Source organism: Gobio gobio, assembly GCF_949357685.1.
Source record: "Gobio gobio genome assembly, chromosome: 17".
In the NCBI taxonomy this organism is placed as follows: domain Eukaryota; kingdom Metazoa; phylum Chordata; class Actinopteri; order Cypriniformes; family Gobionidae; genus Gobio; species Gobio gobio.
Window position 1 is genome coordinate 5,732,328 of NC_137110.1, and position 11,670 is coordinate 5,743,997.

Below are 11,670 nucleotides of genomic sequence, written 5' to 3' on the forward strand. Positions count from 1 at the left end.
AAGGTGGTTCTTTTATCTCTGGCTTTAGAATTAGATTTACTTTTGACCAGTCATGATTGTGCCCTATGGTACTTGACTCGGGAGTGGTCATTGCAGCGTTAGACTCGAGTCCTTGAGCTTGCAAAACGATACTCGGTTACTTAACGTAACCTCGGTTCTCTCTAGAAGAGGGAACGAGTATTGCGTAAGTTCCTTACGCTACGGGAAAGTATTCTTTCTTCGAGATTTCTGAAAAACCCAAAATTATCCTTAATTTTGTAACATTGTCAACGCAGTGCGGCAGCCTGGCAGACCATAGCAGGCTATTCCAGCGTGCTATTGGCTGCTCTGCTGGCAACTGCAGCAGCCTATCGGTGAGCCCGCGTGACGTGGCGACCAATGAGGGCGCTTCGCGCCCACCTGGCTTCATTTGCCTACAGGTGGGGCGTGGCCACGTGTATATAAGCAGGGCTCACGGGCTGCATATTCGGTTTTCTTAGTTCTGAAGCGTAAAAGCCAGCGGGGCGCACGGCAAGGAACGCAATACTCGTTCCCTCTTCTAGAGAGAACCGAGGTTACGTTAAGTAACCGAGTATCGTTCTCTTACGAGAGGTTCTCTCGTATTGCGTAAGTTCCTTACGCTACGGGAACATATTGTCAACGCCGTGCGCGCCTCGCATACAGCATATGTATCCCAGGGAACCGGGGACCATAACACTGCTCGGGCAGGGTGGCCGGTAAAGAAAAAACGGGCCACCACATATACAGACACTTCATTCGAACTGACGGGTGGTTTACGACGGGTGGTTACAACACCCTGTCCCATGAATGAGGGAACGGCACCTGCCGGTCTCCTTCAAATTCACCACACCTTGTCTCATGAATGAGGGAGCGGCAACGCCGGTCGCCTTCAAATTCACAATATCTTGTTATATGAGTGAGGTAACGGCACCGCCGGTCACCTTCAAACTCACAACAGCTCGTCTCGTAAATGAGGGAACGGCACCGCCGGTCTCCTTCAAATTCACATGAGCCTAGTACCGAACTTACTACCAGTATGTGAGCTATGTCTGCGCAGAATCACTGGGCAGAACCAACGGCCCTATTGAACTGATAACACTTTCGCCTGTAAGGCAGGAACTTCCAGATTGTAAAATCTCACGAACGTAGACGGGGAGGCCCAGCCTGCCGCCATACAGATATCGTGGATGGAAATCCCTCTGGCCCAAGCCCACGAAGAGGCCATGCCTCTGGTGGAGTGTGCTCTGACACCTAGCGGGCACTGCAGGTGTTTGGAAGCGTATGCAGTTGCAATCGCGTCCACTATCCACCTGGACAGGGTCTGTTTCGAGGAGGCGAGACCTTTAGTGCGCCCACCAAACGAAACAAATAGCTGCTCAGAACGCCTGAAGGCGGCGGAGCGTGTGACATAAACCGTCAATGCCCTGACAGGGCAGAGGAAATTGCCACCGTCCCCCTCATCGGATGCTGGCAGAGCCGAGAGGGAGATAATCTGCGCCCTGAAGGGAGTGCCGATCGCTTTGGGGACATAACCATGCCTCGGTCTGAGAATGACCTTAGAGTCATTAGGACCGAACTCCATACACGTCGGGCTCACTGAGAGCGCGTGTAGATCCCCCACGCGTTTCACTGAAGCCAGAGCTATCCGAAACGTGGTTTTCAGCGAAAGGAACCTTGGTTCCACAGTCTCGAGCGGTTCAAAGGGATGAGCCTTCAGGGCCTCTAGGACCAAGGCCAGATCCCATATAGGAACCGACGGGGGCCGCGGGGGATTCATCCGTCTGGCTCCTCTGAGGAAACGGACGATGAGCTCGTTCCTTCCTAGCGTGCTACCTAGCGTTGTCTGAGCGAACGCTGCTATAGCCGCCACATACACTTTGAGCGTGGAAGGGGACCTGCCCAATTCCAAAAGCTCTTGGAGGAAGGAGAGCACCCGCTGGACCCCACATTGCTGTGGGTCCAATCCCTTGGAAACACACCACTCAGTGAACACCGACCACTTAGAACTATATAACCGCCTCGTCGAGGGGGCTCTAGAGTGTGAAATCGTGTTCATAACCCCTTCGGGCAGGTCAACGGGTATCCGTTGGTCACCCATACATGCAGAGACCATCGCTCTGGATGGGGATGCCAAACTGAGCCTCCTGCTTGAGAGAGAAGGTCTGCTCTCAGCGGAACTGGCCAGGGGGGTGAGTGCGACAGCTTCACCAGCTCTGGGTACCAAATCTGGTTCTCCCAGCGCGGTGCTATAAGGAGCACCGGACGGCGCGTTTCCCTGATTTTCGCTATGACCTGGGGCAATAGGGAGATCGGCGGGAAAGCATACAGCGGGAGGCTGGGCCAAGTTTGGGACAGCGCATCCTCGCTTTTGGACAGAAACGTCGGGCAGCGGGCGTTCTCTTTTGTTGCAAAGAGGTCGAGCTCCGCTATGCCGAACAGGCGCCATACCAGCTGGACTGTCTGGGGGTGCAGGGACCATTCTTCTGGGAGAATGAGGCCCCTGGACAGCTTGTCCGGGCCCACATTGAGGTGGCCCGGCACGTGCGCAGCTCTCAACGAGCGCAGCGAGCTGTGTGCCCACACGAGCAGGCGTTCTGTCAGATTGCCCAGACCTCTGGACCTGACACCGCCCTGCCGGTTCACGTAGGACACCACTGTGGTGTTGTCCGACCGGACTAACACATGGTGTCCTCGTATAAGCGGGAGAAACTGCTTGAGCGCGTTCTCTACCGCTATCATCTCCAAACAGTTTATGTGTAGGAGTTTTTCCTCGCTCGACCAAAGGCCCGAGGCTGATCTGCCCTCGAAAACGGCGCCCCAACCCGTGGTGGAGGCGTCCGTCGAGATGACCTTGCGGTGTGAGATGGCTCCCATCGTCACTCCCCTCTGGTACCAGTCGGCTACTAACCAGGGCTGACACGCAGCCCTGAGTCACTCTGATCCTGAAGCCACCGGACGCCCAGGCCCTGTGAGGCACTCGGGCGTTTAACCAGCATTGCAGCGGGCGCATGCGCATTAAGCCCAGCTGGAGCACAGCTGCAGCTGAGGCCATACGTCCCAGCATCCTCTGAAACAGCTTGAGAGGTGCGATTTTGCCTGGCCGAAAGTACGCAGCCATGCGCCGAACTTGGCGCGCGCGATGGGGTGACAGGCGGGCTGACATTGCCACAGTGTCCAGATTCAAACCCAGAAATGAGGTTGATTGCGTGGGCACTAATGAGCTCTTGGTCCAATTGACCGTGAGCCCTAGGCTGTCCAGATGGCTGAGCAGCATTGCCCTGTGGGCGAGGAGCTCGGCCTCCGACTGCGCCAGGATGAGCCAATCGTCCAGATAGTTCAATACTCGCATCCCTTGATTTCTCAGAGGAGCGAGGGCCGCGTCCATGCACTTCGTAAATGTACGGGGTGCTAGTGACAGGCCGAACGGAAGGACGGTGTATTGATAAGCCTGGCCGTCGAAGGCGAATCGTAATGGCCTGTGACGCGGCGTTATCTTGATTTGAAAATATGCGTCTTTCAAATCTAGGGAGATTAGCCAGTCTCTCGGGCGAATATGCGCGAGGATCTGCTTGGTCGTGAGCATCTTGAACGATCTTTTCATAAGAGCTTTGTTCAGACGCCTCAGATCCAGAATCGGTCTGAGCGACCCATCCCTTTTTGGCACGAGAAAATACCGGCTGTAAAAGCCTGACTCGCTCATAGAGTGGGGAACCGGTTCTATAGCCCCTTTGCACAGCAGCGTGGCTATTTCTGCTCGAAGTAGATGTGCTACTTCCTCGCTCACTCTCGTCTCTGTACGCGCACAGAAGCGCGGAGGGCGGCGAGCGAACTGCAGAGTGTAGCCGTGCTTCACTGTTTTCAGCACCCATTCTGATACACCTGGAATGGCTTTTTACTGCATTTGAAACACATACGGCGCGAGCCGTGCGACCAGAAATAATGCAACTTTTGTGATTTCTCTGGTTCGCCGTAAAAACGGCGGTTATTGACAGGCGAGAAGGCATTTTTGCCGGCTCGTTGGCTGCGTGAAATCCATCTGCAGCAGCCACAGTGGTGGGGGCTGACAGGAAAAAGAGTTTTGACGGTGGTCCGGCCGCGGCGGGACTTAACCGTCGTTTCTCGCCTCTTGCTAGGAGGACTTTGGAGGCTCGGGCTTCAGCGTGATCCTAGGCCGGGGGCCCCGAGGTGGAGGCGGCTTACCACGGCTGGAAGAGCGCGATCTGGGGCGGCCGCTCGGTCTTCTCTGAGACGAAGGTGGCCGCGCTGGGCGCTGCGCGGAGCTCGTTGCTGGCTGGTCACGAGGACGGCGAGCAGCGGAGCTATTGCTAGCGCCGGGGCGTCGAGGCAGGAAAAGGTTCATGGCCTGCGTCGTTTTCTGCACTTCGGAGAAACGGTCGACGATCCCCTTGACCGCTGGTCCGAAAAGCCCAGACGGAGAGAGCGGGGCGTTTAGGAAGGCCGCGCGCTCTGTTTCTCGCATGTCCGCGAGCGTGAGCCAGAGGTGGCGCTCAGCTACCGTGAGGGAGGCCATAGAGCGTCCGAGGGCCTGTGCTGCGGTCTTGGTGGCGCGAAGGGAGAGATCCGTCGCGCTTCGCAAATCCGTGATTAACTCAGCGTCACAGCATTTCTCGTCCATGTCGCGGAGGAGATTAGCTTGGAGGATTTGCAGCACGGCCATAGAGTGCAGAGCGGACGCAGCTTGACCGGAGGCAGCGAAAGCGCGGCCGATCAGCGATGACGTCACTCTGCAGGCCTTAGACGGGAGGGCAGCCTTTGAGCGCCAACCAGAAGGCGGGCAAAGGTGCGCTGCGACCGCCTCTTCCACCGGAGGGATAGCGTTGTAGCCTTTCTCGGCCGCGCCGTCAACTTGTGAGAGCGTCGAAGAAGCCTGAGACGAGACCCTCGCGGAGAATGGCGCATTCCAGGACTTTGCGAACTCCTCGTGAAGCTCCGGCAAAAAGGGTGCAGTCCTGGAGGTCGGCGCACGGCGGCGACTGTTTAGGAAGCATCCGTCAAGTCGGTTCGGCGCTGCCACCTTGGGCGGGGCCCATTCGAGGCCTAGCTGCTCGACAGCCCGGGTGAGAAGGCGCAAGAGTTCGGCGTCCTCACCCGCTCGAGAGCGTCCGGAGCCCCGGACTGAAGAGGACGCGGAAGACCAGTCCTCGCTGTCGGAAGCCATGATGGAGCAGCTGTCGGCGCGTTCCGCGGCCGCATCCGCCTCATCCCCGGAGGCGGCAACAGAAATGGCGGCCTGGGGTGGGGGCGGGGAAGGCGAGAGTGAAGCGGGCGGGAAAGGTTCCGGCGAGCTTCTCTCTGCGAGCTCCGGAGTCCGCTGCGAGCGGCGCTTCTTCTTGCGCGGCGTGGCAGGGACTGGAGGGATATCATCTTCGAACAGGACGAGTCGAGCCCGCAGGGTCGACATCGTCAGTTCTTCGCACTCTTGGCATCCGCCAGCGTGGAGTGCGGCGGCGGCGTGATCACGGCCCAGGCAGAGAGCGCAGATCACATGGCGGTCCCCGGAGCTGAGCTGCGCGTGACACGAGCCGCAGGTGGAACGAGACATTTGTATCAACGCTCGGCTCTTTTTGTGAAAAGTGTGACGCAGCGGCGACAACACTTTGAGCGTAAAAGGATATGGGGCTGCCGGATAGCAGAGCAGGCACGGAAGGCTGAAGGTGGCGCGATGCTGCCGGCTTCCTCAGGCGCTGTCCTCTGCTTGCTTGTCTGCGCGGTCACGGCGGCGGGTTCCAGATCCAGCGATGCGAAGGGCTTCGCTGAAGAAAAGAAAATCGAATATGCAGCCCGTGAGCCCTGCTTATATACACGTGGCCACGCCCCACCTGTAGGCAAATGAAGCCAGGTGGGCGCGAAGCGCCCTCATTGGTCGCCACGTCACGCGGGCTCACCGATAGGCTGCTGCAGTTGCCAGCAGAGCAGCCAATAGCACGCTGGAATAGCCTGCTATGGTCTGCCAGGCTGCCGCACTGCGTTGACAATGTTACAAAATTAAGGATAATTTTGGGTTTTTCAGAAATCTCGAAGAAAGAATACTTTCCCGTAGCGTAAGGAACTTACGCAATACGAGAGAACCTCTCGTAAGAGAACTTGAAGCTACTTGTGCTCCTATTTCACAACCTAGTTGTTTGACTAGATCTACTAGGGTTTGTTTTAAATCCTCAGGCTGACTTTGGTTGGGGCTGGGGGCAGCTTCACCTCGTTGACTTACACCATCACCAGGTCTGTGTATTACTAATGGGGACATTGTAGAAACCCTGGCCCTGTGTTCGATCATACTAGCCAACTGCTCTCCCCGTCCTACCCCTGTGATATTCCCAGCTGGTGTTTGGGGCGTGCTCATTATACCTGTGACAACACTGTGACTATCCACATTTTCCCCATTGTTAATATCACACTCAGCAGTTACACACCCTTGCAATGTCTGATCACTTTCTTGAAATTCAAAATTGACTGACATTTTCGTTAGTTTTTTATTTTTTTCTCTATAGTGTATTTTCCTCTGTCCTTCATTCTTTTGCGTTGTACACCACAGGATCAACCCCAAATGACGACAAACACCAGTAATGCCTTTTCTTGGATGTTTACTGCAAGCATGAAATGGGACAGTGTTACAACAATGATCTGTTCTGGTTTCACAATCTCTCTTCAGAATGTTTCATGCAGACTCTGTATTACAGATTGTTTTCTTTACAGTATCTTAAATTGTTCCATTCAATAAAATGCATTACACCAAAGGCACATTTTATATATAGAATTAATATGATTTATGAATACTGAAAATCAATAAAACAATATTAAAATGAACAATAACTCATACCTGCAAGCATGAAATGGGACAGTGTTACAACAATGATCTGTTCTGGTTTCACAATCTGCAAATACATCATTTAGTTAGTACATTGTCCCATTTTCTAATATGCAGGCGACTTACAATACCAATATAACAATTCACAGTTTCAGTGCTTCTCCTTAACACATATAACATGCTTTGAGTCATGAACTACATTACCCAAAATGCACCGCCAATTACTGGCGCGCATTTCACTTTGTGCAGCAAACGATCAACCACTCTCATCATCAAAATGTAATGAAATGAAACTCAAATTAATTAATCAAAGCATTAATAAACATCCTCATACTCATGAGAAGGAACATTCACTGTAACTTCTATTTAATATGCTCTAGGAACATGTTTGAGTTGTCCGTTAACAGAGACACATACCTCTCTTCAGAATGTTTCACGCAGACTGAAGAGTGCGGCACCAGGGGAATATACCATTGATCAAAGAGAGGGGTATACCACATCAGCAACACAATAGATAATAAAACATTCTTCTAAACAAACACATGCATTACAAGAAAGTAGTGTGATTATAATGTTTGATAAACCCCAATATTAAATGCTGTGTAAAAGAGACGCAATTTCCATTCTACATAAATGTTATATATATTGCCAACCCCTCCCCCATAATGAAACAATGGATCATCCCTTACCCAGTCTTTCTGCACCTGGTTTTTCTTAACCAAAGTAACAAACAAAGTTTGATGAATTATTTTACACTATTACATATGCAGTTATTCTCCATAAAATGAAAGCATATGACCTGTCAAGGTAATAAAAGGACAAAAAAACAATATAAGTAGTTACATACAGGTGACTAACAAGAGACATTTTATATGCATAAACATCACTATTTTTTTATTATTTTATAATTGTTTTAAAGATGTTTAGATATTTATACTGAAAAGTAAGATAAAAAATATGAAAAATATGCAGTTTCCCAATGGGAGAAAACAATTCAAGATATATTTTCCAATCAGGCATAACACTTTTGCTGCCAAAACAGCCCTGGCCCATCGAGGCATGGACTCCACTAGACCCCTGAAGGTGTGCTGTGATATCTGACACCAAGATGTTAGCAGCAGATCCTTTAAGTCCTGTAAGTTGTGAGGTGGGGCCTCCATGGATCAGACTTTGTTCAGCACATCCCACATATGCTCGATTGGATTGAGATCTGAGAAATTTGGAGGCTAAGTCAACACCTCAAACTCCTCAAACCATTCCTGAACCATTTTTGCTTTATGGTACATTATCTGCTGAAAGAGCCACAGCCACCAGGGAATACCATTTCCATGAGAGGGTGCACATGGTCTGCGAAATGCTTAGGTAGGTGATACGTGTCAAAGTATGGCAGGGATGGCAGGACCCAAGGTTTCCCAGCAGAACATTGCCCAAAGCATCCCTGCCTCCGCTGGCTTGCCTTCTTCCCATAGTGCACCTGGTGCCATGTGTTCCCCATGTAAGCCACGCACACACACCCGGCCATCCACGTGATGTAATAGAAAACGTGATTCATCAGACCAGGCCACCTTCTTCCATTGCTCCGTGGTCCAGTTCTGATGCTCACGTGCCACTGTTGGTGCTTTCGGCGGAGGTCAGGGGTCAGCATAGGCATCCTGACTGGTCTGCGGCTATTCGGCTCCATACACAACAAACTGTGATGCTCTGTGTATTCTGACACCTTTCTATCAGAACCAGCATTAAAGTCTTGAGCAGTTTGAGCTACAGTAGCTCGTCTGTTTGATCGGACCACACGGACCAGCCTTCGCTCCCCACGTGCATCAATGAGCCTTGGCCGCCCATGACCCTGTGGCCGGTTCACCACTCTTCCTTCCTTGGAGCACTTTTGATAGAGACTGACCACTGCAGACCGGGAACACAAGAGCTGCAGTTTTGGAGATGCTCTGACCCAGTCGTCTAGCCATCACAATTTGTCCATTGTCAAACTTTCTCAAATCCTTACGCTTGCCCATTGTTCCTGCTTCTAACACATCAACTTTGAGGACAAAATGTTCACTTGCTGCCTAATATATCCCACCCACTAACAGGTGCCGTGATGAAGAGATAATCAGTGTTATTCACTTCACCTGTCAGTGGTCATAATGTGTATATACACTATATATATATATATATAAATAAAAAGTAAAAGGAAAAAAAGTATTTGATACACTGTCGATTTTGCAGGTTTGCCCACTTGTAGAAGTCTGTAATTTTTTATCATATGTACTCTTCAACTGAGTGACAGAATCTAAAACAAAAATCCAGAAAATCACATTGTATGATTTTTAAGTAATTCATTTGCATTTTATTGCATGACATAATTATTTGATACATCAGAAAAGCAGAACTTAATATTTGGTACAGAAACCTTTGTTTGCAATTACAGAGATCATACGTTTCCTGTAGTTCTTGACCAGGTTTGCACACACTGCAGCAGGGATTTTGGCCCACTCCTCCATACAGACCTTCTCCAGATCCTTCAGGTTTCGGGGCTGTCGCTGGGCAATATGGACTTTCAGCTCCCTCCAAAGATTTTCTATTGGCTTCAGGTCTGGAGACTGGCTAGGCCACTCCAGGACCTTGAGATGCTTCTTACGGAGCCACTTCTTAGTTGCCCAGGCTGTGTGTTTCAGGTCGTTGTCATGCTGGAAGACCCAGCCTCGACACATCTTCAATGCTCTTACTGAGGGAAGGAGGTTGTTGGCCAAGATCTCCCAATACATGGCCATCCATACTCCCCTCAATATGGTGCAGTTGTCTTCTCCCCTTTGCAGAAAAAACACCCCCAAAGAATGATGTTTCCACCACCATGCTTCACGGTTGGGATGGTGTTCTTGGGGTTGTACTCGTCCTTCCTCTTCCTCCAAACACGGCGAGTGGAGTTTAGACCAAAAAGCTCTATTTTTGTCTCATCTGACCACATGACCTTCTCCTATTCCTCCTCTGGATCATCCAGATGGTCATTGGCAAACTTCAGACGGGCCTGGACATGCGCTGGCTTGAGCAGGGGGACCTTGCGTGCACTGCAGGATTTTATTCCATGACGGAGTAGTGTGTTACTAATGGTTTTCTTTGAGACTGTGGTCCCAGCTCTCTTCAGGTCATTGACCAGGTCCTGCTGTGCAGTTCTGGGCTGATCCCTCACCTTCCTCATGATCATTGATGCCCCACGAGGTGAGATCTTGCATGGTTCCCCAGACCGAGGGAGATTGACCGTCATCTTGAACTTCTTCCATTTTCTAATAATAGCGCCAACAATTGTTGCCTTCTCACCAAGCTGCTTGCCTATTGTCCTGTAGCCCATCCCAGCCTTGTGCAGGTCTACAATTTTATCCCTGATGTCCTTACACAGCTCTCTGGTCTTGGCCATTGTGGAGAGGTTGGAGTCTGTTTGTTTGATTGAGTGTGTGGACAGGTGTCTTTTATACAGGTAACGATTTCAAACAGGTGCAGTTAATACAGGTAATGAGTGGAGAACAGGAGGGCTTCTTAAAGAAAAACCAACAGGTCAGTGAGAGCCGGAATTCTTACTGGTTGGTAGGTGATCAAATACTTACGTATGTAGGAGCTTTTTCGTTCTCCTTTCTTTATTTGGTTAATTGGTGTTTCTTTGTGGTTTTGTTGAGTGTAACAATTTGTTTAGACTTAGCGTTATTCACTCACTTCTCCCTAAGTTCAGTAACTGGTAGGAATTATTTCACTAGTTCACTTTATGGTTATTTAGTTAGAGTATGGAGGCAAGCAGAGGCCCGGAAGATTCACTTGTCTTTGTTTTGTCGGAAGCCAGGTAAGAACTGCTGAGTAGAGACGTAGGCAGGCGTTCTCTGTTGCTTTCTTAGTTGCCCTACCAGTTTACTGTTGTTTATTTCTTGCTTGGTGTATGTTTGTTAATAGTTTGTATGACCTGTTTTGTATTCTGATTTGTATTCTCTTTTGGTTGTGTAAATTGTTTCTCTTGTTAATTTTAAAAGTACACTCTAAAAAATGCTGGGTTAAAAATAACCCAAATTGGGTTGAAAATGGACTAACCCAGCAATTAGGTTGTTTTAACTCAGCAATTGGGTTGTTTTAACCCAGCGGTTGGGTTAAATGTTTGCTTAAAACAACCCAATTGCTGGGTTTAAACAACCCAATCGCTGGGTTAAAACAACCCAATTGCTGGGTTAGTCCATTTTCAACCCAAATTGGGTTATTTTTAAACCAGCATTTTTTAGAGTGTAAAAGAAGGCGTACATGGCGTCTTGAAGTGTTATTCTGTGTCTGTGATTGACTCATGTGTTCGGTCCGAATCAGCTGTTTAATTTAATTTGGTTAATGAGCCTTATTTGCTGGTTATGGCCGTAACACATACAATAAAATGCAAATTAAGTATTTAAAAATCATAAATTGTGATTTTCTGGATTTTTGTTTTAGATTCCGTCTCTCACAGTTGAAGTGTACCTATGATAAAAAATTACTGATCTCTACATGCTTTGTAAGTAGGAAAACCTGCAAAATCGTCAGTTTATCAAATACTTCTTCCCACTGGATATATATATATTCTTGTTTCCCTTTAGCCTGAACTCATTCATCAGCTGACCTTAACACACACACATAATGATGACTGACACTCTATTAAAGTCTGCAGGGCTGGAGAGTAGAATGTATGGAATGCATGAAACACATATTCCATCAATATTCCACAGATGGAATGTGGGAGCGAGTTTTGAAGACATCATATTTCTGAAGCCGAATATAATGTATAATGATGTTTACTATTATTTTTTATAAAATCATTCAGGGGCCAATTTACACTCCTGTCAGACATTGCC